Here is a 6,056-nt window from a genome sequence, read left to right as displayed (position 1 = left end):
CATGTAGCGCACATATAATTAGTTGAAAGTAAAAAGTTGTCATCTGCTCGCTTATCCAACACGCGCATTTGAATATCATGACCACGCTAACATAATTCCCTCTCTCTCTCTCTCTCTCTCTCTCTCTCTCTCTCTCTCTCTCTCTCTCTCTCTCTCTCACCAATCAAAGAGTTATTGATGCTCTATTATAACCATTGGCTGGTTCAATATACACCATTTACTATCTCCCCCCGTGCTGTCTCTGGGTGACCCCATGATACTTGTATACGCATCGATTTACATACTGTATGGATCTTTCCACATGCTTGGCGCATCCAGATTAAAAGTTTTTACCCATGTTAAATTAGGGCTTGTCCTGTAACAGTATATTTTGTTTTTTTTGCGGGTTTGAACTTGTTTACCAGCGTGGTTGTCGATCTAATCTGTTCTGCATTGGTCTGCCTTGTCAGCCATGAGCTGATACTCTGACAGGCTTCATACAACTGAATAGCGATGCTGGCTGTTAATTGTCTGTCTCTTCTGGTACATTGCAGAATTCTTCTGATATTGGTTTTAATCTTTTATGTATAGGTTGGTGATGGGTGATGGGTGGTTTTGTTGTTTGTCCACATTTAGGTATTTACTATATTAGTTTTTGTGTTGTGTGTTTATTTTTCAGATTATAAATGTCCTGATGAAGGCCTGAATCAGGGCAGAAATGTTGACCATGTTCTGTTGATACTACTAATAAAGCAAAAATTGGGCTTATGTACAAATCCTGAGAGTGCCCTTTTCTACATGGATTCATATACTTTTTACTTTGGAGGATTGCACCCAGGTCTTTGATATACCACCCTGGTTGGAGTGCTGGGCCACAGGCTAATTGACACAGGGTGTCAAAATTTCAAGCCCTAAGCTACTAGCCAGCCCAAAATGATACTCGCCACTTTTGATCCCACCCACTACCCCACTATTTTTGCATATGTTTAGCCAATGTGAAATACCTTATTGGTGCAATAGTTTTTTAATATTGTTTTTGTTTTATACCATAAATTAAATAATGCTACATATCCTATATAATAAAAGGCCAGGTATGTTTGTCAGATGCAGTCATGAGCAGAAGAGACTGCACAAGGACAAATATACCTGGCCTTGAGCAGCAGAGAAGGTGTGCGGAAGCTCTGATGGTGGGGCGTGGTCGGATGGAAGGGCCGTGATGGGGGTAAGGCCGGGCGTGTCATGGGGGCATGACCGACGGACGTGCCGTGATGGGGCATGGCTGGCAGGCGCGATGAGGGGCGTGGTCGGGCAAGAGGGCCAAGATGGGGCGTGGCCAGGCTGGAGAACGCGTGGTGGGGTGTGGCTAACGGGGGCGGCCATGGTGAGGGTATGGTCAAGTGAGAGAGCACAAAACAGAGGGGAGAGAGCGCAAAAGTTAGGAGGTGGAGAGAGAGAGCAAAAGAGAGGGGGAGAGACCAAAAGAGAGGGGGGAAAGAAAGAATGCAAAAGAGAGAAGGGAGAGAGAGGAAAAGAGAGGAGGGAGAGAGAGCAAAAGAGAGGAGAGAGAGAGCAAAAGAGAGTAGAGAGAGAGCAAAAGAGGGGGGAGAGAGAACTTATGCCGGCGATGACTGATGACATCATTGGATGGCTTGGCGAGCGGTTCAACAGGGGAACACCTGAATAGGGTTAAGGTAATTTAGTTATAGGTATATAGGAAGGGTTTTTGGTGGTGGTATGTATGTCTTAACTGCCTCCATTTGAGAAAGGCTCCTGCGAGAGCCGAAATGTTATGGGTTAAGGCCCTGTTTTTTTGCAAACTTACATAAAAAGACTTATTCAAAGAATCCTGTGTTGCCTGTTTTTTTGGTATTCCCACTCCAGCCAGGTGGGGGTTTACTAGGATTGTGTATACTCTATATGTAGCAGTGCACCAGGAGGTTGCAGTTTATGGTGTGTTTCCTAACTACTATATATATGTATACATACATATTTATGTGTTTACATAGAAACATAGATATTGACGGCAGATAAGAGCCATAGGCCCAGCAAATCTGCCTAATATTTCCTAAAAGTTTAAACTTATCTTGTTCGTAGGATAGCCTTATGCTTGTCCCAGGCATTCTTAAAGTCCCCCACAGTGTTTGTCATAATGTCATTACTACCTCTTGTGGAAGTTTATTTTATGAATCAATCACCCTTTCTGTCAAATTACTCCTAAATATACTACCCTTCAGCTTGAGATCATGACCCCTTGTTCTTGAATTTTCCTTTTTATGTAAAATACACACTGGCTTAGTTTTTACTAAGCCCTTTAACATACTTGAAAGTGGCTATCATAACACCTCTTTCCCTTCTCTCCTCTAAATTATACATATTGAATTTAGGTCTTTGAGCCTCTCCAGGTATGTTTTATTTCTTAAACCATGTACCATTTTGGTAGCCCTCCTTTGCCCAGATTCAAGTTTGTTTATATCCTTCTAAAGAATTCTTCTTCCAGAATTGCACACAATATTGAAGATGAGGCCTAACTAATAATCTGTAAAGTGGCATAAGAACCTTACTATTTCTGCTGCAAATACCTCTTCTAATACATACAAGCATTCTTCTGGCCTTACTCACTGTAATACTACATTGTTTACTAAATTTTAAATCATCTGAAATAATTACCCCCAAGTCTTGTTCTTCATTTGTAATGGTCAGTAAAGTGTAATTGAGTTTGTAATTAAACTAAATAGCTATTTGAGAGACACAAAACATATACTAAATTTGACAAAGGACTTCAAGTGGGACCCTATAAAACACTCATGGCTGCCTATCGACGTACTCTCGCTCTACTCCTCCATACCACACTCAAAGGGTTTAAAAGCTATACGTTTTTTTTCCTGCGAGAATATTCAGATTTCACTACAGATTTCCAAGAGGTCACAAGTTTTCTTTCAACACACAACTTTTTTAAGTTTTAGGGTACTTTCTTTCCCCAGAAGTGTGGAACAACGATGGGGGCCACATTTGCCCCCTCATGTGCCAACCTGTATTTGGGTTGGTGGGAGCTGTTTCACATTTTTGCAGATGGGAACCCCTTTAGAGAGTCAATTAGCTTTTTTTAAAAAGATACAGTATATTGATGATCTTATTTTCATCTTTAAGGGAGACCTTTTGGAACCTACCCGTTTTGTAGACTGGCTTAATATTAATGACTTAAATTTAAAGTTTATTTTTTATTTTCAGAAGGTTTCTATCAATTATCTTGATGTAACTCTGATGGGAGGTAGGGATGGTAATATAACTTTGGATGTCTATAGGAAGCCCATAGCGGGCAATGCCCTCCTACATGCAAAGTCATGTCATCCTGATTTCGTGCCGTATGCGGTTGCGAAAAGGCAATATACCCACCTTAAGAGGAACTGTAGTAATGTGAGTACCAGGCTAGAGCAGATCAGCTTACCAAACGCCTTAAACAAAGAGGCTATCCTAATAGGCTCATAAGCAAGCCACACAGAAATGTAAGCACCATGTGTTCCACAGTGTGCGGGGTGATCACACAACAGGACTGCTGAAAAGCTTGCATTTAATGTATTGTATGTAGGAAGTGTTACTTCCCATTACTAGAGGATCTCACAATCCCTCTTACCAGGCTGTACCCAGCACTTCCCACTAGCAGCAGCAGTGTTTACTGAAGTGTTTATGTTCTCTTTCCAGATGGAACTTAGTTCCTCCTGCAAAAATAATGCAGGAACTCCGTTCCTATGCGTTCCCACTCGCCTTGACCCCAACCTCTCTCTATGTCTCAAACCATGAATACATTCAGCTGTGTAAAACCCTTTTGTGAAATTAACATCTTGTGTAAAAAAAATGTACTGCAACTCGAAAAATTTGCATTTCACAGATTTTTACCATTACCTAGTAAAATAATGTAATCATTTTCTTTTTAATGCAAGTTCCATTGTGAAGAATACTGATACCAAAAAAAAATGCTTTGAAAACCTTACAAAACATGCTAATTAAAAAGAAAAAAAAATCTCTCTCTCTATAAAGCAATGCCCAGGTGTAGTTAAACATTTCCAGACCCACCTCTAAAACTCCCTGGAACGCCTGCGATAAGTTCTTCATGACACCGCTCATGAAATTCAGCAAAATGACTTTAGCACAAAGAAACAAAAAATGCAAATATATCACAATTACAAACATTTACATAAACCATGTTGCAAGTGTTTTTTTCTTCATTGCTTGTGGTTCTTGCTTGATACTGTGAGATATCATGTGTTACACAGCTATAGATGTTACAGAAATGGAGACTATTTACATAATTTATTTTGCAAGCTTGTTTCCTAAAGCCATTAGGCTAGAGCACTGGTTTCCAAACCTGTCCTAATGCCTCCCTAACAGGCAAGAATTTGAGGATATCTGAACTAGAGCACTGGTGAAACAATCAGCTGATTAGTAAACATGGCTATTTTACCTGCTCTCACCCAAGGTTATCCTGAAAATGTGGCCATAGGACAGGTTTTTAAAACAGTGGGCTAGAGTAATCAATGCTAATGAGCATTTATTGAAGTTGCTAATGAGCTTTATTGTAAAGGCAAAGTCATATTCAAAAGTCATTAAGAATCACTTTACCAAGCTTTTCCAGTGTTTCATTAGTTAAAAATATGTACTATAAAGTTGTTTTCCCCTTAAATTGTTTACAATGATTTGTTATGCCAACTGCAGTGTTAAAAATGTATGGGAAATTAACCCTTTAGTTATATTTTTGTATGTGAAATAGCTGCATCTGCTAATTGAAACCACAAACCAATGAAATAGGCTGTGCTTGCAGACAGAGCAGACCTTATTAGCATATCTCTATATATTTACACAAAATCATCATTATTTTATCTGCATACACAGTGAGACCAATATTTAGAGAGAACAATAAAATTAACATTTTAGTATACCATCCCCACTGGGAGTGTAATTACTTCTAAACCTTATTGTTTGTATTGCATTTCTATAACCAGAACTTAACTATTGACCTTGTCAGTATAGTTTGAGTTACAACAGGCAAAACCAGCTTTTTCAAAATACAAAATGAATTTAAAGGAGACGCTCCAGCATGTGAAATGTACAATTGAAAAAACATAAAAAAAAACCTTAGTACACTGTCCCTTTAACAACTGCAGGACTGTGGGTGCGTCAGGGTGGTCATTGTTCATGGGCATGCTTGAGTGGTTAGTAGGCAGGGCCAAGGAAAATATTTCAAATCAGGAGATATGTTTTAGAGGGTAAGGAGGACAGAGCTCAGAATTAAGGACAGCCCCTCTCAAATTGTGATAGCTGGTAGGTCTGTGAAAGTCTGGTTAGGAAATATCACCTGTAATCTCTTCATTTTGTAGGCTAAAAAAAAAATGCCAATCAGCCTCATTAGTGGTGAGTTCACACTTCTCTTTACTGTGGGATTTCACCATAATCTCCCAAGATTTCATAGTAACCTCCTTACACAGGGGTTAATTTGTGTAATATTTTCTAGTCAGCTTGTTATAGATATGCTAATTTATCATATAGTAACGTCCCTTTTAGACAGAAAAAATATACATATAATATATACACACACATATTTATATATATATTATATATATATATATATATATATATATATATATACACATACGTTATATATATACATACGGTATATATATATATATATATATATATATATATATAAAAATAAAATTACAGTACTCTAATACTAAAATGGACCCTGCCATCATGTAACATTTTTCCTGTCATTGATACTTTACTCCCCTATATTCCTTTTTTTACAATATTACATTAATTATACAGACCATTTCTCAAAAACAACAAAACATACAACCTGATCAAGGTTAGAACTACAAAGTATGTGTGGCCCATCTGTGATAACACTTAGCTCAGTTGAACTTCAATTCCAAATTCTATATTTGGATTGTAACTGCTCTGACATGCACCTATTTCAGATGATACATTATGCAAATATGTCTTGTCCATGTGGGTTCCTGTGAGCCAGTAGTATCTGGTATCTGACTGGACTCAAAAGTAAACCATCAACACTTTTAACTGTC

The sequence above is a fragment of the Bombina bombina genome, chromosome 1 (assembly GCF_027579735.1).
Source record: "Bombina bombina isolate aBomBom1 chromosome 1, aBomBom1.pri, whole genome shotgun sequence".
Lineage (NCBI taxonomy): Eukaryota > Metazoa > Chordata > Amphibia > Anura > Bombinatoridae > Bombina > Bombina bombina.
Note: the sequence above shows the minus strand (reverse complement) of the source record.